The 24,252-nt window shown below is 44.9% G+C and overlaps 1 protein-coding gene across 3 annotated transcripts in view; it reads right to left on the bottom strand.

The window, feature by feature from the left end:
• TPST2 (tyrosylprotein sulfotransferase 2) overlaps positions 1 to 24,252 on the bottom strand; it is a 64,814-nt gene that overhangs the window by 15,676 nt on the left and 24,886 nt on the right. Inside the window, exon 2 of one of the 3 annotated variants that reach the window (XM_040416550.1) lies at positions 5,818 to 5,871. The exons of the other annotated variants lie outside the window; for them this stretch is intronic. The gene's annotated coding sequence lies outside the window, so the exon portion shown is untranslated. The remainder of the gene's footprint in view (positions 1 to 5,817; positions 5,872 to 24,252) is intronic. 3 annotated transcript variants of the gene reach the window in all.

The raw sequence follows: 24,252 nt of genomic DNA, 5'->3' as shown, positions 1-24,252 counted from the left end.
TGGGGAGATCTCTGGATCCATGTGAGGTACAGGGCTGGTTCTGACTTTGTTAGAAAGAGATTGCCATGTCCTATATGATGTCTGATTTTCACATTAATTTTTACATTAATCATTGGATAACCCCTTTAAGACAGTATCTGAAGATTAACATATTTATACACCAAAGTACATAGTAATAATGAGATAGACGAGACCTTCACACTTCTTATCTATAATATTCCTCTATAGGTGCTACAACTGTTTGTTTACTCCTTCACTCATACTAATCTACCTCATTAGTCCTATGTACTTTGGTGTATAAATATGTGACTCTTCAGATACTGTCTTAAGAGACGCCTGAAGTGGGAATATGGAGTCTCTGATCGTTTGGAATCTTTGGGTCTGATAAAATTATCCTGACCTATGTATAAAGTAAATATCTGTCTGGACCTGATAGAATGAAGAAAAAAACTGGTCTGGAATGCGTGTGGAAGGCTTTGTCCATTTTATCTGAAAGACTAAACAAAGAACTGTCTGAAATATGTGTACTAGGTATTGTACCACTTATTGATGACCTCTAAAAGAACATGGACTCGCTTAGAAATATGTGTACAAGAGTGAGAAGCATTGTCTGCATAGTTTGTCGTGGGATTCTAAATTATTGTGAATCTAAAGGGCCCTTTACATGGGCCAAGAATCGCATAGATCATCAGTAAAGAGCGTTCAAAGTAACAATTGTTAGTGATGATCTGGCGGTGTAAAGGTACCGCCGATTACACGAGGAACAAGCAAAATGCTTGATCAACAGGTAATTAGAACGTCTTTCCGAACCAAAAATCCTCATTTAAGAAAAACAACGAGTTGTTACGGGGAAGAGTGATGGCATTAGCGATCGCTCTTCCCCATCTCGGGCAGCAGATTGTTGGGGAGGAACACTTCCTTCCCAACAATCTGCTGTAATATCTTACACCAACAGATTATCTGACCAATTTCTGCCCGATCAGACCAATTAGTTGGGGAGTATATCAAAAGATCTGTGTGTGTAAATGGCCATCTGACCAATGATTGACAGATTTTCTGACCAGATAATCTGTAGGTGTAAACGCCCCCTAAGAATTGGCCACTCTGGGGTTCATAACAGATGAACAAGATACACAGTGAGCTTTATGGATTGCATAGGCTGGCTACATTCCATTAGGGGGTGGAGCTCTTTGGTTAAAACTAGGGATGTCCTGATACAGATACCAGTATCGGTACCGATACCGGACATTTGCACGAGTACTTGTACTCGTGCAAATGTCGCCGATACGACTGCCGATACCTGATGGCCGTGCAGCGGCAGGAGCAGTGTCCCAGATGACATCTTGCTGTGATTCCGGCTCCCTCACTCACCGCCTTCATTTTGCAGACTGCGCATGTGCCGTTCAGTTCCATCCATCACACTCACGCTAAAGACGCGATGGCCAGGCGCGAGCACGATGGAACTGAACGGTGCATGCGCAGTCTGCAAAATAAAGGCGTTGAGTGGGCAAGGGAGCCGGGATCGCGCTGCAACAGGCAGCGCACGGCGCATGCGCGAGGAGAGCGCAGTCCCGGCATCAAGGCAAGATGTCCATCACAATAGAGAGAGCAGGGGTAAGGGGCGGGCTTATCGTGCCTTGAAGCAAGGAGGCCACTGCCCCCTTGACTTCAAGCCTGACTTGGAGAAGGTGCCAACAGACATTAAAACTGCGATTTTAACAAATACGAGGAGACAGAATGAGGAAAGAAAATCATAATTAGCAACACACTGGGGGATACTTTAAGGTACTGTGGTTGGTTTAATATGTATTTTCCAGGCGACAGGTTCCCTCCACTTCCACCCAGTACTCTGGTGCATCCGCACGGGAAGGATTACAGCAGGCAAGGTGGGTACGGTGCATGAAATGGAGGAGAAATTCAGTTAATTTCTCTCCATTTCATGTTCAAACAGTGAATATAAAATAAGGTGGTGGTGGTGGTGGTGGGGGGGAGGGGGGGAATGTGCATATAATAGTGATTCCCAACCAGTGTGCCTCCAGCTGTTGCAAAACTACACCTCCCAGCATGCCCGGACAGCCAAAGGGAATGCTGGAAGTTGCAGTTTTGCAACAGCTGGTGGCACATTAGTTGGGAAACACTGTTATATGCCCATTTATTAACCCTTGTACAAAGGAAAAGTAAAGCAGTTGTCCATAGCAACCAAATTCCAGCTTTAATTTTTTTCATTGCTGTCAGCAACTGCGCCGCTGTTATAATTGGTATTGGTGAGTACTTAAATGTACTCGGTCTTAAAAAAAATGGTATCGGGACATCCCTAGTTAAAACAGTATAAAAGCTGGACCTTTTCAGTTAAAAAGTTGGAGTTTACCTATGTGGAGACTGAAACGGGCTCCTCAGCTGATGTGTGCCTTCATTCTGGATGTAGTCAGGACTCTAGATGAAGTGTGGTTGTAATTAGTAATCATGGATTTTATCCTTTGTATTTACTTAATTTGCTAAAACAAGGACATACATTTTCCGGATTATCACTATTACTTCTTTGTTTTACTATTCTTAAAGTGGTGTGTGTAGTCTCTCTTAAAAGAGTGAACCTGAAATGGTGTATTTTATTTTATTTATTTTTTTATAGCAATTTGCCTGATTTGTTAGCAATACAACGCCTGAGGAAGAAACCAGAGTGCAATTGTGTCATCTGTTCAGTTAGCCATTAAAAGGTATCAGCCACTGAGGAATCTTCTATTTACTGACTAACCCAGTACAAATATACTTAGTGCTGCCAATTCTTACTAATCCCCTTTTCGAGACAGACGTATGAATGTCCAACTTGTCCAAAAACGGACTTCGTGTCGGAGTTCTTACTCCTTTTAGTGAAGCCAATGAATAGGTGAATGCAGTATGTATGTATGAGGCTTCAGCACAACTTACCACAGGTATCACTTTCACTTTCCCACAGTGGAATCGAGTCTCACAGACGTCTTCCATCATAAAACATCCTGTGAAACATCAGAAAGGTGCACTGATGGTGAAGTACCGTTTCTACAATCACCGCTAGATCTTTGCCAGTATACTCACAATGTAGGCACATCAGGTGAATATAGATCTGCTTCCTTTTTCTGTTGTCAGGAGCCTGCACTGGCTGCAGCAGGGAGTGTCTGTGAGTGATTGTATAAACAGTACTTCACCATCAGTGCACCTTTCTGATGTTTCACAGGATGCTTTATGATAGAAGACGTCTGTGAGACTCTATTCCGCTGTGGGAAAGTGAAAGTGATAATACCCGTGGTAAGTTGTGCTGAAGCCTCATACATACATACTGCATTTTACTTTGTGTGAATTGAACCCACAACACACCCGAGACACGCAGCGATAAACCATCACAATTGACGGACTGGATATATGGTATATTGCATTTAAAGGAATAGGTGAAACAAGTCCTGTAACAGGGCGGCCCCACCTGTTCAGACTGTCGCTTCATATTTCCATCAGACCTCAAACTGCTCATAGTGTTCAATTAATGAAAGAGAAATAGGGATGGCAAGCTGCAGTGAGGTACGTTTGGGTGGCAAACAGAGGGTTAAAAGCGCTTCGTGGACTGCTCACTGTACCTGGATATGTAATGATCACAACACCAGGGGAGCTGGGCATACCCTTTAGATGGCCGACTGGTGGCAGCTTGGTCAAGCATGCAGGTTTTTATGCGTAGAGAGTCTACCAGCGGCTTATCTCCCCAGGGGGCCAAAGAAAGCGATTCATATATTAAAGGGGTTGTCCACTAGAAATCAATGGGCCTGTATGTAATCCTTGGATACATGAGCTCCACACAGATAAAAGTTGTATACACAGCAGTTCCCAGAGGAGTTCTACTTCCATACATATCTAGTTTCAGCAGATATGAAGAACTGTAGAAGGACGGGTGGCGGGGGGGTCGCCCTGCACAGCAGTGTAATACTGGTCTGTGGCCTGGAATGTATGTTTGTGAGGTAGACACGTGAAGGAAGGGCATGCCACGGCTACAGTACCACCGCACCAGTACCGTGGCACAGTGGAAAATCTTTTGTAACTGAACTTGACAGGTGTGAAATAAAAAGTGCACTTTGCAGGGGAGTATTTTAAAGGGAAATACTGCTGTTATTGAACTTAAGGCTTGCAGTACAAAAACACAAAAAACATTGGGGAACACTTATCAATGCCTTTACATGACAATAGTGGAGTTAAAAAAAAAAATCCGCAAATTACCGCGCACACCATATTTGCACCTTAATTTGCAACTTTTTCATCTTCTTGCCACTTTTCCAAGCGAGAAAATGGACGGGGCTTAACAGGAGAGGTGAGGCTTCTCATGGCCCGCCGGATTCACTATAAAGTACTCTAGGAACTGGCGTAAGTTATAGCTGAAGTCTATGCCAGCCCCTAGATGGCGCACAGACTGCCAAACATGAGCTTAGTTTATTAACAGGCATCTGCCACGTAATAGATTAGGCGCAACCCACTCCAGCGCAGAGGGACCAAGTCTTGATAAATGCCCCCTATTGTGTGGGTGTTGTCATAGTGCCGTTGCCCGTCACCTCTCCTGATATATCGATTTACAAAAGACTTGCATTTCCAATTAAATAACTGTTTGGGGTTGTCTTCTCTTAGAACCCTGTTTGTGCATTTTCCCTGTTATTCCTCCAGGAAATTAATGAAAAAAATGCCAACTTGTTGTTACTTGGTGGGGGTCTGCCCCTAACATTAAAAAAACATCAATATGGAGTCGCACTCGCCAGATCTTATGGTCATCCGGAATGCAGCAGCCCACCTGGAGCCCTAGATCCATAGAGGCTCCTAAATGTAGAATCCAATAAGTGATAACGGAGGCAGCATGTCCGGTGAAAATCACCAATAAAGGGATTTTCACCGGACATGCTGCCTCCGTTATCACTTATTGGATTCTGCCTCTAACATTAGACATTATCCGATTGGTGCCAGGACACACTCCTTTGCACGCTGCCATTCCTTGATTAAATAGTCAAAGTTAAGGTAAAAAAGAAGCTTCAGAATTATTTCATGGGAGAATGCAACTAGTTACTAAAGCAGATATGTCAGGAGTAGTGATCATTAAAGATTTGCCCCTAAAGGGCATCTGTCTGATTTGTACCTATGACACTGGCTGACCTGTTACATGTGCACCTGGCAGCTGAAGGCATCTGTGTTGGTCCCATGTCCATATGTGCCCGCGTTGCTGAGAAAAATTATGTTTTTTTTTTTTTTTTTCCAATCAAATCGTTTTTATTATTCAAATAAAATTAACTTATTACAAGACAGTTTGAGTCTTCATTTTTCTTTCCCCCCCCCCCCCCCATGAAAAATTATGTTTTAATATATGCAAATGAGCCTCTAGGAGCATCGGGGGCGTTGCCATTACACCTAGAGGCTCAGCTCTCTCTGCAACTGTCATGCCCTCTACACTATGACTGACAGGGCCAGGCAAGCGTGATCACATTCACACTGATCAGCGGGGCCCAACCAATGGGACCTCAACAACCTCCAGAAAGTGCAATCGTGGTCACTCTCCATTACAGTAGATGGAGGATACAGAAACTGCTGTTTGTGCCCTGGGCCCCTATCAAGACCACTTTAATTGTGATTGGTCATGTGGAGAGGGGGGGGGTCATATGAGGCAAATACTACCAGAGCAATATGGCAGCAAAGGTCTATGGTGATCACATTATACAATCTCAAAACAAGGGTTAATTATTAATGGTCCGGCAATAGCGTCTCCATTTACAGGATGAAATATTTATACCAGCCTTCATTACGGAGGGTGAACCCACCTACCTATGGTGAAACCATCTTACGATGACATCTTCTTGCTGTTTAAAATGGTACATTCTGAAAGAGAAAGGGGGAACATCCACTTACAATTCAATGAGATATCGAAGAAAAATCTCCTCTGATACTACAATGCTGGTTATCTTCATGTCACAGAGGACCCATCAGCTTTCGTATTTGCCACAATAGAACAGTTCTGGAGCATCTTTTCTTAGATGCCTGTATTGTGCTCCTGTTATTCCTACTGGAAATGTAAAAATAAACTTAGCCCTGGGTGTTATTATGCCTCTTTTAAAATGGGCAAGTCCTTCACACAGGCAGCACCGACTGGATAATAGGAGGGCGAGCAGGGACACCTCCAACTGGCAAAACCCTGTTATTCAATTTCTAGTAAGACTTAGGTTGGCATCAGATGACCGTGTGTTGGCCACATCTCCCAGGGCTACCATGGGTCTGCTGTACTCACATCATCATGCGAGTACAGAATCATAAATCATGATAATGCTGTGTGTTCGGGTCAGATGTCTGGAAGATGCGGCAGAGGGACACCAACCTAACAGAGAAACAACACAGTTTTAGGAAAAGATGTTCCAGAATGGTTATACTATGGAGAAAGCGAGTGTCTCTATTATGAGTCCATCATCACACCTGGTGCAAAGCTGAGCCTCTAGGTGTAATGGTAACGCCCCTGTTGCTCCTAGAGGCTCATTTGCATATATTAAAACATCATTTTTCTCAGCAATGCGGCCACATATGAACATGGGACCAACACAGATGCCTTCAGCTGCCAAGCGCACATGTAACAGGTCAGCCATTGTCATAGGTGAGTCTGCTGACAGATGCCCTTTAATGAGGCTGCTGGAGCAGATAAATACAGACCACGCGGGCCAACACAAAGGGAAGGTGCGCAGGGGGAGAGAAGAGGAGGAGCGGGGCTCACTGCTGATGGGTACAGCTGGGTTCAACAAAATACAGACTTTTGGGCTTTTTTCTGCCTAATTTGCATATTTATATTTTTATATTTATATATTTTTTTGGGGGGGGGGGGGGGGGGGGGGGGAGAATAGAGAACTTTCAATTGGACATAAAGGTATATTCTGAAATAACTTTACAAGCAGCTACAGACACTGCAGGGTGGTAACAGTTTCCCTTTAAGCAAGCAGGGCAAATATATTTACAATGACCAAAGTATTTCTTGAAAAAAATAAATAAATACATAAAGTCTTCTAAAGTCAACAATTATTATATAGATGTAAAACCACTTTCACACTGGCGTTTTGGTTTCCGTTTGGGAGATCCGTTCAGGGATCTCACAAGCAGTCCAAATAGATCAGTTTTGCCCTAATGCATTCTGAATGGCTAAGGATCCGCTCAGAATGCATCAGTTTGCCTCCGTTCAGCCTCCATTCCGCTCTGGAGGCGGACACCAAAATGCTGCTTGCAGAGTTTTGCTGTCCACTTGACGAAACTGAGCCAAACGTTTTCTCCGACACTATCTGGCACAATAGAAAAGGGATCCGTCTCCCATTTACTTTCAATGGAGTTCATGACGGATCCGTCTTGGCTATGTTACAGATAATACAAACGGATCCGTTCACGACGGATGCATGCGGTTGTATTATTGTAACGGATCCGTTTTTGCAGATCCATGACGGATCCGCCCAAAACACGAGTGTGAAAGTAGCCTTACCTGCAAACCAGCTGCACGGAGATTGCAAATCTTCACATACTCTCACTGCAGACTGCTCTGCATTATTACCGGGTGATGACTCCAGAACAGAAGGAGTGCAAATGTCACACCACCATGTTATCCAACACCACTGAGTTCATAGCACCTGCAAGTCCTAGTCATTCCCAAATAACGTGCTATTACAGAGATGTGAAACAAATCATTAGGAGGACACTAAACCTAGAACTCAGTAATTAAAAAAAAAAAAATAATAATTAAAAAGGGTAGGGCTGAAACTATTAGGCCTCATGCACACGACCGTTGTTTTGGTCCGCATCCGAGCCGCAGTTTTTGCGGCTCGGATGCGGACCAAAACAACGGTCGTGTGCATGAGGCCTAATAGTTTCAGCCCTACCCTTTTTAAGTTTTTTTTTTTTTTTTTTTAATTACTGAGTTCTAGGTTTAGTGTCCTCCTAATGATTTGTTTCACATCTCTGTAATAGCACATTATTTGCTGATGGCACTGGGAAGGGGGCACAGAGCTGATGGCACTGGGGGGGGGCACAGAGCTGATGGCACTGGGGGGGGCACAGAGCTGATGGCACTGGGGGGGGCACAGAGCTGATGGCACTGGGGGGGGGCACAGAGCTGATGGCACTGGGGGGGGGGCACAGAGCTGATGGCACTGGGGGGGGGCACAGAGCTGATGGCACTGGGGGGGGCACAGAGCTGATGGCACTGGGGGGGGCACAGAGCTGATGGCACTGGGGGGGGCACAGAGCTGATGGCACTGGGGGGGGCACAGAGCTGATGGCACTGGGGGGGCACAGAGCTGATGGCACTGGGGGGGGGAACAGAGCTGATGGCACTGGGGGGGGGAACAGAGCTGATGGCACTGGGGGGGGGGGACAGAGCTGATGGCACTGGGGGGGGGGGGACAGAGCTGATGGCACTGGGGGGGGGGGACAGAGCTGATGGCACTGGGGGGGGGGGGACAGAGCTGATGTCACTGGGGGGGGCGGAGCTGATGGCACTGGGGGGAACTGATGCACTTGGGCTGATCGCACAGAAGGGAACAAAGGGTGTTGGGGACTGATGGCAGGGGGTCTGATGAGTTTTTATAAAGGAAAACAGTCTATTAATTATTTTTTTCTTATTAGATTACTTGATTAATCGGGAAAAATAAAAATAAAAAAAAAATCGATAGAATACTCGATTTCTGAAATAATCGTTTACTGCAGCCCTACTTAAAGGCCATGTACCCCTCTGGGGGAATTTTTTTTAATTATTGCATTGTACTCATTTTGAGCTAGAAATAATTTTTTCAATTGGTCTTTATTAAAAATATGGTGTCCTTTTTTTCTGTACATAGCCGAGATGCTCTAGTAGCACCCTTTGGAATTTTTCTGTCTTTTCCATCAGAGCAGGAGCAGACGGACTCCTTATCTCTGCTCTCTGACATTATAAACACTCATTATAGCTCAGTTTTTATCTTGGGCTACTTTCACACTGGCGTTTTGGTTTCTGTTTGTAAGATCCGTTTAGGGATCTCACAAGCAGTCCAAAACGGATCAATTTTGCCCTTAATGCATTCTGAATGAATAAGGATCCGCCCAGAATGCATCAGTTTGGCTCCGTTCCGCCTCAATTTCGCTTTGGAGGCAGACACCAAAACGCTGCTTGCAGCTTGCAGCGTTTTGGTGTCCGTCTGAGGAAACTGATCCGTTTTCTATTGTACCATATTGTGTCAGTGAAAACTGATCCGTCCTGACACACAATGTAAGTCAATGGGGTTGGATCAGTTTTCACCGACACAATATGGCACAATAGAAAACGAATCCGTCCTCCACTGACTTTCAATGTTAAATATAATACAAACGGATCCGTTCTGAATGGATGCATGCAGTTGTATTATCTGAACGGATGCGTTTGTGCAGATCCATGACGGATCAGCACCAAACGCGAGTGTGAAAGTAGCCTTACTAATAAGAATGTGACTTAAGTGTTTCTGGCCTCTTAGTAGTTTAGAGATAAGGTTTATTAGATTAGACTGGCACCAAGTGAAAGTGAAAGTCACACAGGTAGAAAAACAGTTAACACTTTGTGACAGAACGGCTCAATATTTTGAATAAAGGCCAACTGAAAATATGATTTTTAGCCAAAGATGAGTAAAATGCAATCAAACTAAAATTGCCTCCAAAAGGTGTACATAGACTTTAAGAAATACAGTTCTTTTGTTTGTCATCCTGCAGCATTTTTGGTGTGATTCCGCAGATCTTCTGGAAATCCTGCAGAGAACACAGGGGTCAATCTCCTGTTACTCTTTTCCATTTTGGATTGGGATCCTGGGTGATGGTGTGTGGCTTAGCAAAGGGGCGGGTTTACCAAACGTTTGTACTACTGCAGTGGGGCACAGCAGGGAGGCTCCTGCTCCAGCCAGCTGTCCTACGAGTAGAAGGGGGACAACTGAGCTGCATATCATTATTTTTATTTTTTATTTTAGTGTGCATTTTCTGTCTTGACTGTTCACTTTAACAAAACTGCAAACCTCCTTCAGGTTCTGTATCCCACTGTTTCACTAAGCGCGTAGCTCTGACAGGCAGGAAAAATAATCGCCACTCAATGGACACATTTCCAGGGGCACCTCACTTCTATAAAGAGAAGTCTGTCCTATGAGTTACAATCACTAATAGATGCCAATGGATATAAAACGCATAAGAACTTGACATCTCTCCAAAAGCTGAAAGTGACTGAGAATAAGGAACACTGACAGCTCCCTGAGGCACACCATGTCAGTATAGGAACAGAACTTTAGTATTAGATCCAAAGTATATATATAATATTTTCCCACTACACAAAGAATTCATATACCAGTGCGGTGCAGTGTGCTACAGAACAAAGCACTAAATAAATCCCTTCTAGAGTTGTGGATTGCAGTGACAACGCGAGCCTCATCCTCTAGGCCAAAGTTCCCACCTGCACATCACAGAGCGTTCTTCTCCATAATATCCATCTAGATATTGCTTCCAGCTGTTCCAGGACTGTGACTAAATATAGTTTAAGATGTGGAAGCGTATAAAACCTATATGATGGAGTATTGTTCTCTCAGTATATTGTCATCTAACTGTGCTGTAAGCATAAAAAGGCAATAAACCTGAGTTATAGCAACCACTACAATACACATAAAGGGACCGTCTACGAGACACAAGCCTGCTTCACTATTCTCTACCGATACAAAGGGCCACTAAATGCAAACAGTACAATAAATGATCTGGGTTAGGAGCTTCCGTCACAAAGAGCCAATTAAAAAAAAGCTGGACATAATAAAGGAGCATGCAGCAATATAAAAGTAACACCAATAATAAGGGCTTATGTACAGGCCTGTAACTACAAACGGCGGGCTCCCATGCCAAGCTTTTTCAAGACATGTGCAAAACACTGCAGTTTTTCAAGAATAGCATAAAAAAATAAAATAAAAAAAAGTCATATAACTGCAATATGTGAATGCACCCCAACACTTTATTTTATTTTTTGGGAAGGGAATTTATCATGAAGGGAATATTTGTCAGTTTTGCTTGAGTCTGTGTTGGCATACTTTATGCCACATTTATTAAAGAGGACCTTTCACCTGTATAAACTATATGAACTGAGTATGCTGCCATATAGAGCGGCGCCCGGGGATCTCACTGCACTTACTATTATCCCCGGGCGCCGCTCCGTTCTCCCGTTATAGGCTCCGGTACCTTTGCTTCTTAAGTTATAGTAGGCGGGTCTTCCCTTGTCCTGTGGGCGTCTCCTTCTCCTAGGCTGCAGCTCTGGCCAATCGCAGCGCACAGCTCACAGCCTGGGAGAAAAAAACCTCCCAGGCTGTGAGCTGTGCGCTGCGATTGGCCAGAGCTGCAGCCTAGGAGAAGGAGACGCCCACAGTACAAGGGAAGACCCGCCTACTATAACTTAAAAAGCAAAGGTACCGGAGCCTATAACGGGAGAACGGAGCGGCGCCCGGGGATAATAGTAAGTGCAGTGAGATCCCCGGGCGCCGCTCTACATGTCAGCATACTCAGTTACCATAGTTTATACAGGTGAAAGGTCCTCTTTAAATGCCACATGTAGTTGGATAAATTTGTCTACGCCATCCTCCTACTGGAGTGAGATTAAAGTCTCAGTGATCAATCTGAAGTGAGCTCATTAACATAACCACACCCACTTTTCAAAGGAGAAATGAATGGTGTAAAAAGACAAAAAAAGGCACAAAACGTTGCAAAACCCAACACCTCCCCTGCCCACAGCCCAGACCTGAAAACAGTAAGCATATAGGCAAGATATGAGTAGTGCAGTGGGGTTTATGGGGCCTGCTGGGTCCCAGAAAACCCCTTTAATATGGCCAAATATTATAGGTGAAGGTTCACTGCGCTCGCCAGACAAATCCTTCATAATTAATAATTATTTGCCTGCACGGAGCAGTAATTGATCCATCAATAATGCAGCAAAAATACATCATTTTGCATAAAATTTCTGTCACAATTTTCAGCAACAGTTCCTATTGAATAAAAAAAAAAAAGTGATAATAGCGCAGCAAAACTACATGGAGACACATGCTTATTGCGGTAGTTTTGTGCCATACCATTACCGCGGTGTGAATATACCCCAAAAACAATACAGCAGATGTGGTCCTGATGCAGCATGTACGGAGAGGCTGACACTGATGCCTATGATGCCTCTCTAGTGTGTCTCCACAACAAGACACATGTATGGAGATATGCTGCATGGAGGCCGTATGGCTGCACGTATATGCACGGTGGTCTTACATGCTGGATCTGCTTCCCAGTACGCTTAATTGATTTTAGTATTGTCTTACCATTTTGATATAAGATTTGGCCCACAAGCAGACCTGTACCTCTACAGCGGTCACACGTCCCTGTGTCAGAATGTCAGTGCTGGACCAGGAAGCAAAGAGCAATGGGGAAAGAGGCAGCATTGTTAGTACTGCTTTTTTTTAACAGTACCCCAAGCACATAAATGTTTTTCCTTTCTGAATACCCCTTTAAAACCAGCTCTGGCGGGAGAGTATGCCCCTTTAAGCCATAGGCATACAGTTAAATTAGCTGATAAACCAAGCAACTATGGCAATATTCAGCATTTATATTAACCCCTTGAGGACCCTGAGATTTTCCTTTTTTTGCGTTTTCGTTTTCACTCCCCACCTTCCCATAGTCCTAACTTTTATTTTTCCATTCACATAGCCTTATGAGGGCTTATTTTTTGTGGGACAAGTTGTACTTTATAATGGCACCATTACGGTTGCATAAGGCTACTTTCACACTCGTGTTTTGTGCGGATCCGTCATGGATCATCTGCATCCGTTATGAACAGAACCGGTTGTATTATCTTTAACATTGCCAAGACGGATCCGTCATAAACTCCACTGAAAGTCAATGGGGGACAGAACCGTTTTCTATTGTGTCAGAGAAAACTGATCCGTCCCCATTGACTTGCATTGTGGGTCATGACAATGATGATCCGTCTTGCTCCGCATCCCAGGGCGGAAAGCAAACCGGTTTGCTCTCCGGTATGAGAACAGAACAGAATGCATTTTGGAGCATTCCATTTTGTTCAGTTACGTTTTGTCCCCATTGACAATGAATAGGGACAAAACGGAAGCGTTTATTTTTGCCCTATGCCAGATCTCAATACCAGAAAATATTAACACTAGTCTGAAAGTAGCCCAACATGTAGTAGGAGGCAGAAAAATAAATTCCAAATGGGGTAGAATTTAAAAAAAAAAAAAAAAAAAAAAAAGAAATTCTGTAAAAGTTTTTATTTTATTTTACACTGTACGCTATGCGGTAAAATTGACCCGTTATCTTCATTCTCCAGGTCAGTACGGTTGCAATGATACCACACTTATATAATTTTTTTTGCGTTTTAAGACTAAAAAAAAAATATTAAAACCTTTGGAGGGAAAAAATAAAAAATTATAACCATATTCTGACCTCTATAAATTTTTTGTAGTTGTGTACGGGGCTGTGTAAGGGCTAATTTTTTGCGTGACGATCAGTTTTTTTTCAGCTATACCAATTAGAAGTGTATGCGACTTTTTGATCACTTTTTATAAAAAAATTATTGGGTACCGGTAGTTGCAGTGACAAAAAACAGCAAATTGGCATTTTTTTTTTTCCTGTTACGCCATTTGCTGTATGCCATTAATATTGTTATATTTTAACTCTATGGGCATTTTCGCACACGGCGAAGCCCATGATGTTTAGTTTTTTTATTGATTAAGTATTTTTTTTTTTTTTGGGTTTTCCCATCGCAGACAATGGGGTCATATCGCTAGGATATGCCTCCATTGTCTGATAGCTGGGACCCGCACCTACAGTGAGAACGGAGCCGGGAAATGAACTAAGAGCGCACTGTGCATGCGCAGCCGCCCTCCATTCATTTCTACGGGACTGCCGAAAATAGCCGCGCGCTGGCTCAGCTATTGCAGTCTGCCCCATAAAAATGAATGGGAGCATGGGCCGCGCGGTGCGCTCCTATTCACTTCTATGGGAGCAGCTCTTGGTGGTGGACGGACCCCGGGAAATCCAGAGTCCTCCAGCCACATCGCTCCCTGCTTCGTTCTCGTTGTAGGTGTGGGACCCGCACCTATCAGACAATGGGGGGCATATCCTAGCGATATGCCCCCATTGTCTGACATGGGAATACCCCCTTAAAGGAAAGGGGAGTGATTTTTTTTATACTTAAAAAAAAGTTAAAAAAAAGTTTTTACAAGTCACCTTGGGTGATAACTGGCAATCATTAGATTGCCCATTGAAGGCTATATAGCCATCATTGAACACTTAATTTGCAATTTAACAATACAATGCTGCCACCTAGTGGCCTGTATTGGTATATTCCTGAAATAGATACTAAAGCCTGCTTGAGGCTTCGGGCTATTTCAGCCATGTAACAGGTTCCCCGATTTCAGCCGGGGAACTCTGTTACTGGAGCCGAAGCGTGCGACTTCCGCTTGCGGACCGATTAGCTGCTGTGGTCACATTTGAACACGGCATCTGAAGAGAAAAATTTATGCTATCAGCCATACCGCGGGTCTCTGTCATTTAAAAAAGCAGAAACCCGGCGGCTATGGGGCCCGCTGGAGTTCTGTTAGTGTTAGGTACCCATCTGCAGAAGCCACCTTGACGCCAGTAGATGGGCCCGGCACACGTTTGATTAAAAATGTGAGCTTCCAATTTTCATGTATAGTAGGTATTGTCCCACTTTAATACAGAATAATCCCTAGCTCTATTGTTTGCATGTAATGGTGTGCTGCCATACGTTTTTTGTTTGCTGTCTGAATGCTAGCTTTATGGATGTGCACCTGTGACTATGGATTTTCATGTAGTAACATTTAGCATTATGATCAGGGTAAATCCCCCTTAATTTTAGGACATATTTATGAATAAAAAAGGCTTACACACCTTTTTAGCTGCTTTCCTTGTATTTTATAATTCATAAACCCAAAATAGTTAAGTAAAAAAAGCAATTCAGTGTAACCTGTGAAGATCAGATAATGGGGCGGATAACCCACAACTTCCTGCACGTACAGCGGGTCTCTGCACAGCTGCGCCACATATGACATGGGCCCTGCTGGATGGAAATTAGATGCAAACTAGCAAACGCTCACAAAAAAAAAAGAACATAGAAAGAACAAAGTACTAAAAATAATTCCTCACTGCAGTGGCATCTGCACAATCACCTAAGCTATGAACGTTGAAGGGGTTTACATTTTTCTTTTTAAAACTGAGAGCGTGTTTTACAATAATAAAAGATTTGATCATGTCGGAGGTCCAAGCCCGCTGGAGCTCTTTTGCTCTCACTCCTCTGTCATCTTCTGCTTCTCAGGCGGCCCATGCTCGTCATTGTCCTCCTCTGCCTCCCTGGTGGGCCTGGCAACCAAGATGCTCTGCTCATGTCCAGGCTAGGTCTGTACGTAATGCCTGCAGCCTCTTCTGGTGTCCTCTCAGCCTCTTCCACAACCCCTGTTGCTCCCAGCCTTTGGCAACCTTCACATGGGTATTTAGGGCATCTTCTCACTAGGGCAGGTGCCTAGGCAATAGATTCTAGTTGCTGCACTTGACCCTTTGCAGCCTGAACTGACTTCTGCTAGATTACTTGTATGCTGCTTGCACAGACATCATAGGCTCATTCATCTTGTGATCATCGGCACCTTTTAAACAGGCCAATTGTCATGAACGAATGTTTCTACAACTGCTCATCCAAGATAACTAGCCAAATTGCAGGTCCTTCTAAAAGGACCATAGGGTACAGCCACACAGTTGGGGCGTGCTGCGTGGTTTTACGAGTCATGGCCACACGTTCAGGTTTCTGCATGCAGTTTTGGAAGCCAAAAGGAGACGTTGAATCTGTCCTTAATACTTTCTCTATTTTTAGGATCCACTCCTGATTTTGGCTTCAAAAACTGCATGATGATATAATTCCCTGAAGTATTCTTCTAGAAATAACTGCAGAATATCTGCATCACCAGACCAAAGATCTCAGAGCAGCAACATAAGGAGAAGCATCCAGAGCCTTTAGAATAATTGCCAAAAGATGGCCAGCACTTTCTCCTATCTGAAACTATTTTGGTTTCAAGAAAAACCTTTTATCTTCAGCAACAGAGATAAAAATGATTCTGCACCTCCCTACGGGTATTCTCTGTTTCCACTGATGGATCATTTACGTAGGCCCTTTCAGTTTCTAAAACCAGGGGAGTTAATATAGCCATTAATTCCCTACTCTTAGTTTTAAGGACACTGATTTTTTTTTTTTTTATTAATACATATTCCCCTCATATAACTTTTCATAGTCTCCCAGACGATGGGGGTCAGTGCTATATATTTTTTTTTAAATTGAGACAAATGTCTCAAGATCTACTGGCTGCAAGGACCCAGAATAACATGGAAGCCCTTCTGTGTGCTTCCGGGTCCGTGCTGCAAAAGATAGAACACGTCAATGGGCCTGCACCATGAAGCTGGGTCTCTATTGGCCCTCTACTGCAAACAGTGGCTTTTTCAATGTTTTGCGGGTCGTTTTTAACGGATATGTTTTTCCGTTTTTTGCTTCAGTAGCGTTTCCAGTTCCATTCAGTTTTTCCGTATGGCATATACAGTATACAGTAATCACATTAAAAAAAATTGGGCTGGGTATAACATTTTCAATAGATGGTTCCGCAAAAACGAAACGGATACGGAAGACATACGGAATACATTCCGTATGTGATCAGTTTTTTTGCAAACCCATTGCGTTCCGTTGCTCCATTCAAGTCAATTTGCGGGCAATAAAAGGACAAATATTCTATCTTTGAATGGAACGGAAAACGGAAATATGGAAACTGAATGCATACGGAGTACATTCATATTTTTTTTGCGGAACCATTGAAATCAATGGTTCCGTATACAGAACTCAAAAAACGGCCCATATACGGAACGCAAAAAACTTTCGTGTGAACGAGCCCTTAAATGTATCTATTTGGCCTCATGCACACGATAGTTTTTTTTTTGCGGTCCGCAAAAACGTGTTCCGTAGTTCCGTGATCCGTTTTTTCTTCAGTGGGTCTTCCTTGATTTTTGGAGGATCCACGGACATGAAAAGTGAAAAAAAAATTCTAAGTCAAGTTTGCCTTTAAAATGATTGAAAAAAAACCGGACATGGATGCGGATGACAATCTTGTGTGCATCCGTGGTTTTTCACGGACCCATTGACTTGAATGGGTCCGCGAACCGTTGTCCGTGAAAAAAAATAGGACAGGTCATATTTTTTTCACGGACAGGAAACACGGATCACGGCCGCGGATGAAAAACGGTGCATTTTCCGATTTTTCCACTGACCCATTGAAAGTCAATGGGTCCACAGAAAAACACGGAAAATGGAACAACGGCCGCGGATGCACACAACGGTCGTGTGCATGAGGCCTTAGCCGGTTTTTAAAACAGTCAACTGGGTTCCTGCCCATCTTCTCTGGCACTTCAGTAAGTTGTACATGATTACACCTAGAGAGGTTCTCTAGATCAGGGATGCTCAACCTGCGGAACTCCAGCTGTTTTAAAACTACAACTCCCAACATGCCCAAAATTCCGGAACACTTGCCGGAATGCTGGATTTGGTACCAAGTGTTCCGGTTTTTCGGTCTGTGCATGCGCAGACCCTTAAAAAAATGAGAAGAAAAAAATAAAAGTACCGGATCAGTTTTTCTGGATGACACCGGAGAGACTGATCCGGTATTTCAATGCATTTGTCAAACGGATCCACATCTGGATCCGGAAACAAACGATATCCGTTTGCACACAAATTTCCGGATTCGGCAGGCAGTTCCAGCAACGGAACTGCCTGCCGGATTCCTCTAACACTAGTGTGAAAGTACCCTTATAAAAGGCGTCAGTCTCTTCCATCTCCTCCACCTTTACTAGCCGTTGCCTCATTTTCCGAAGATCATGCTGAATAAAAGAAACCGCTTCCATCCTAGAGACCATATGGACATGTAGTGAAGCGCTACATTGTGCAACACAGCTCTAAACACGACCTTCAGTCAAGGCTCTCCTTGTGGCTGTTTGATACTATGCCCGTATACATATACATTTATTAGTATCCTTAAAACGACCCTTGGTTTTCAAAATGTATCTACAGGTGAAACTCGAAAAATTAGAATATTGTGCAAAGTTCATTTATTTCAGTAATGCCACTTAAAAGGTGAAACTAACATATGAGATAGACTCATTACATGCAAAGCGAGATATTCCAAGCCTTTATTTGTTATAATTTGGATGATTATGGCTTACAGCTTATGAAACCCCAAAGTCACAATTTTGATTGGTATGGATTAATTAGCTGACTAGAGTGTGACACTTTGAGCCTAGAATATTGAACCTTTTCACAAAATTCTAATTTTAAGCTGCATTAATGCAATTCCTTTTAGGCTACTTTCACACCTGCGTTCGGGTGTCCGCTCCTGAGCTCCGTTTGAAGGGGCCCACAAGCGGCCCCGAACGCAACCGTCCAGCCCTAATGCATTCTCAGTGGACGCGGATCCGCTGAGAATGCATCAGTCTGCCAGCGTTCAGCCTCCGCTCCGCTCAGCAAGCGGACACCTGAACGCTGCTTGCAGTGTTCGGGTGTCCGCCTGGCCGTGCGGAGGCAAGCGGATCCGTCCAGACTTACAATGTAAGTCAATGGGGACGGATCCGTTTGAAGATGACACTATATGGCTCAATCTTCAAACGGATCCGTCCCCATTGCCTTTCAATGTAAAGTCTGGACGGATCCGTTCAGGCTACTTTCACACTTCGAAATTTTTCTAAGTTATAATGCAGACGGATCCATTCTGAACGGATGCAAACGTCTGCATTATAGGTGCGGATCCGTCTGATGATACATCAGACGGACCCGCTCCGAACGGCAGTGTGAAAGTAGCCTTAAGTTGCATTACTGAAATAAATGGACTTTTGCACAATATTCTAATTATTCGAGTTTTACCTGTAAATAATAAACAAAAGAGACGATTACTCTTACCGGTAATTGGATTTTCCAATAGCCTCCCCAGGACAGGAAACAACGTAGAAGCTTAAGTTTAAAAGGCCACCTCCCCTTACCTGCTTCAGTTGATGAGATAGGACTCGGTTAGGGCTCTTTCACACTTGCGTTGTTTTGTTCCGGCATAGAGTTCCGTCGTCGGGGCTCTATGCCGGAAGAATCCTGATCAGGATTATCCTAATGCATTCTGAATGGAGAGAAATCCGTTCAGGATGCATCAGGATGTCTTCAGTTCCGGAACGGAACGTTTTTTGGCCGGAGAAAATACCGCAGCATGCTGCGCTTTTTGCTCCGGCCAAAAATCCGGAACACTTGCCGCAAGGCCGGATCCGGAATTAATGCCCATTGAAAGGCATTGATCCGGATCCGGCCTTAAGCTAAACGTCGTTTCGGCGCATTGCCGGAGCCGACATTTAGCTTTTTCAGAGTGGTTACCATGGCTGCCGGGACGCTAAAGTCCTGGCAGCCATGGTAAAGTGTAGCGGGGAGCGGGGGAGCAGCATACTTACCGTCCGTGCGGCTCCCCGGGCGCTCCAGAGTGACGTCAGGGCGCCCCAAGCGCATGGATCATGTGATCACATGGATCACGTCATCCATGCGCATGGGGCGCTCTGACGTCATTCTGGAGCGCCCGGGGAGCCGCACGGACGGTAAGTATGCTGCTCCCCCGCTCCCCACTACTACTATGGCAACCAGGACTTTAATAGCGTCCTGGGTGCCATAGTAACACTGAACGCATTTGGAAGACGGTTCCGTCTTCAAATGCTTTCAGTACACTTGCGTTTTTCCGGATCCGGCGTGTAATTCCAGCAAGTGGAGTACACGCCGGATCCGGACAACGCAAGTGTGAAAGAGGCCTTAGTTAGTTGGTGCAAAAACTGTATTGATACAATGACAACATAACATGAGTAACATAACATTCCACATAATTTATACCACTTGGGTAGGGAATCCAGTGCCGTTGTGGAGGCTATTGGAAAATCCAATTACCGGTAAGAGTAATCGTCTCTTTTCCCCGGCGCCTCCACAACGGCACTCCAGGAGGATTAATAGAGAAAAGAACTTTAGGGTGGGACTACTGCAGATAAAACTTTTCTGCCATATGATAACTCATGACTTCTGAGTATATCTAACTTATAATGTTTAAAGAAAGTATTTGGATTTTTCCATGTAGCCGCTGTACATATTTGGTCTACTGAGGCCGAGGCGTTTTCCGCCCATGAGGCCGACACAGCTCTGGTAGAGTGTGCTTTTATCCCCTCAGGAGGGGTCAAGTTCCTCTGTAGATAGCAAAATTCGATGGTGTTCCGGATCCATCTGGATATAGTGCTTTTGCTTGCTGCTGATCCTTTGCGCTGCCCTTGATATTGAAGGAGGAGATGGTCCGATTTCCTGAATGTCGCTGAGATTTCCAGGTACGTTAGTAGACATCTCCTGACATCCAGGTTATGGAATTTCCTTTCTAGGTCTGAGGTTGGATTCTCACAAAAGGATGGAAGTGACACCTCCTGTTGGCGGTGGAACCTCGAGGCCACTTTAGGTAGAAACATTGGGGTATGTTTAATAATAATTCGGTCTTCTAGGATTGTAAGATAAGGTGCTTTACAGGAGAATGCCTGGATCTCACCTACTCTCTTGGCTGATGTTATGGCCAACAGAAAGGTAGTCTTTAAGGACAGAAGTTTAAGTGAGATCTCTTCCAACGGTTCGAAGGGGGCCTCCATTAGGACTTCTAGCACCAGGTTCAAATCCCATGGGGGAATGGTTGAATGAATGGGCATTTTCTGAATGCTCCTTTTATGAACCTCTTTATTAATGGAAGGTCTGCCAATTTTACATCAAGGAAGCTACTTAATGCTGAGACTTTTATAGTGTTGGGTCTGAGGCCCTTATCTAGGCCTGCTTGTAAAAAGTCCAGTATGAGTGGAATATTTGTCTCCTGATTGTAGTATATTCTATCTCCTGCAAACTTTAGGAAGGTTTCCCAAGTTCTCTTATAGATTTGAGAGGTAGAGGCCTTTTTACTGCACAGTAAGGTAGATATTACGGAATCTGATAGACCCCTTTGCTGTAAGTGGACCCGCTTTATATCCGCCAGTCCTCTGACGTCACACGCCACCGGAAGCGACGCCGAGGACTGACGAGCTCACTTCCGTCTGTACGCATGCGCGCTTGATCCCTCGTTCCTTCCGAACAGAAGGAACGGAGGCCCGTGGCTGCCTTCATAGACGGACTTATGCCTAAGATACAGGGCAGTCCGATACCCCCACCTCTGCACGGCCCTCCCAGACAGGGGAATCCTCCAGGCCGTGCACTTTACCTCCCGCCGTAGCAGGAGCGGCTTCCACGCGATCCCGAGGACAGGAAACAACAAAAACTGAAGCAGGTAAGGGGAGGGGGCCTTTTAAACTTAAGCTTCTACGTTGTTTCCTGTCCTGGGGAGGCGGGGACACCCTCCTGGAGTGCCGTTGTGGAGGCGCCGGGGAAAAACACCCTTATTCAAAACAGTCAAGGGCCCAGGGGTAGATATATGCGAGGATACAACCATGTGAGGAAAAAACCTTTCCCAATAATGATCCTGGTTGATCCTCAACCCGGAGGCATCACCTAGTGGTAGTGATCCTCCGTCCTCGTACCTGCCCTGGATTGCCCTAAATGCGCCCTAGCAAACCAATTAGTACCCTATCATCCCGCCGCGTTTCCCCCAGTATTTGGGTTCATCAGGGGGTAGACATAGAGGGTGGTTAAAAAGGGCCTCTCCTGCTTTCTTGTAGGTGAAGGAGAAGGTGGGGGGGGGGGGGGGGGAGAATTGTAGCTGGTGGTTAGCCCTTTTTAACCACCCTCTATGTCTACCCCCTGATGAACCCAATCGAGGGCAGGTACGAGGACGGAGGATCACTAGGTGATGCCTCCGGGCTGAGGATCAACCAGGATCATTATTGGGAAAGGTTTTTTCCTCACATGGTTGTATCCTCGCATATACCTACCCCTGGGCCCTTGACTGTTTTGAATAAGGGTATTTATGTTTATTATTTAGTTACATTTGACCACCAAGGGTCTTTTTAAGAATACTAATAAAGGCTTATTTTTTAAGGGTTTCATTTTGTTGGAACTCACTATAAATCGCTTTATTTATCAGAGTACTTTTTTGTCAATATGCCCGTATACATCATTCACATTATTTAAAATGGTATTTAGCTCCTCTCCATCTGAGGAGGTACATTCATCTGAGAGCGTGTATGAAAAGGTTCACCATTAAGAATAGAATGAGGGGAAGCACCCTGTGCTCCAGTAGAAGTTCCAGCAATCTCCATGGTATGTACTGTAGCTGTATGCGGTGTCCTGCCATAGTTTACCATTGTAACTCCAGTTATTGCTGTAGACAATATGGCTGTAGAAACCAATTCAGGAGCAGAAGCAGGTACACAAACAGTAGCTGAACTACTAGCTGTTGCTGAAGTTACAAGGATGCCAATACCTGGTAGCAGATATGGAGATGTATATAGGTCAGGGGCCATAACAGAGGTCTGGACCATTGAGGCAGCTAATATTAAAGCCAGTACATAAACTGTCTCCTGGTAAGGCACAGAGGCAGCATCTGTTAGGTGATCTTTTGATCGCTTCTATAATACTGCTTATGCAGTACAGTGAATTATACTGTCAGTGCTATAATGACAGCGAGGTGCAGCCCAATAGGGAAATTCTGCAGGCAGACCTGGGGCCTTTATTAGGCCCCAGGCTGCCATGCGAAGACATCGGCACCTCGCAATCTTATTTATGGGTGCCGATGGGAGACAGAGGTATCTTCCTCCTGCGGCGGTAGCTAATGACCACGGAATCTAAGGGGTTAAACAGCCAATGAGAATTGCCGATCCAGCAATTAAGGCGGAAGCCCAACTCTCATGTAAGAGCTGAGCCCCTGCTAGGAGGAGGGCTGACTGGGCTGCCATAAAAGAGAGGTGGCCTAGTCTAAGGCCCATTAGCGGTATAAAGGCATATCGGTGGTCACTATGGGGTTGAATTGCTCGGCTACAATTTTTTCGGACTGGCAGGTCAGAAGGCATGTCCTTTCTGCTGCAGCTCTTACCCTGAAACGGTTACGGCTTTTAACAGTAGATATGACTGATGGAAGTTGCAGGATGGTACTGAGCATGGGAATGAGATGGATGGAGATATAAGGCAAAGAACATAAAGCAGGTGGTTCATACCGATACATTTTATTGCATAACTCAGTGGCTAGTCTCCATTTTTAATTACATGTAATTACAAAGGCATTCAGATCCAAATGCTAGTGTAAAAAATAAAGTACAATATTTTCCATGGGATAATCCCTTTAATAACAGCCTATACCAGGGCTCGACAAATCCCAGGCGCCAGGTCGCCATGGTGATCAGGAATTTTGTCCTGGCGCCTGGGTATTTGCCCCTGCTTGAAAATAGGCCCAGCACACCAGCAGCCGAGCGCAGCCACTGGAGGGTTAAGACCGCGAGGCTAACAATGTGACAGGCGGTGCACATGACGGGTTAAGCAGAGTGAGATCACTCCCTCTCCCCGCTGGCTGTCAGTGTCAGCTGGCCGCGGAGTGACACACGACATGTACGTGGCAGCGCTCAGCTGCCCGCTAGGCGCTCTCCACCGCACGCCTCATGTCCCAGGAGCGGCGTAGGTGACTACGGCAGGGTTTCCATTTTCCTGTACTAAGACTCTTCCAGCGTTTCTCGGAGAGGAGCCCCTCCGGAGTGACATGTCTCTTTTTAGTGGGTGACTGCCCGCATATAAGAGTTAGCTGCACGCTGCCCGGGCTCAGAGTGTGAGAGAGCGGAGCTCCCAGCGGTGTCAGCAGCTCAGCCCGGGACCGGCCAGCGGCAGCCTGATTTAAAGTAAGAGCGGGGACTCGGCTGTGAACGGGGGAGAACTTACACAACTTCCCGGGGAGGGGCAGAGCGAGAGCCTGGAGTTGTGAGACGTTCTGACGGGAGTCACCGGGGAAGAAGCGGGGTGCGGGAGGGAGGTGAAGGGTGCACCGAGACCCGGGGTGCAGGGTGCACAACAACTCCCACGGTGTCATGAAGAAGTCTGAAAGTTTAGACTCATGGTGAGGGGGAGGTAAAAAGTGCAGTTGGAGGATATTATAGGGGTGCAGTAGAGAAGTCTAGTTATTGGGGTGCATTATTAGGGTCTAATAGAGAGGGAAAGTTATT

Source organism: Bufo bufo, chromosome 2 (genome assembly GCF_905171765.1).
Source record: "Bufo bufo chromosome 2, aBufBuf1.1, whole genome shotgun sequence".
NCBI lineage: Eukaryota > Metazoa > Chordata > Amphibia > Anura > Bufonidae > Bufo > Bufo bufo.
This window is presented reverse-complemented; position numbering and strand designations above follow the sequence as displayed.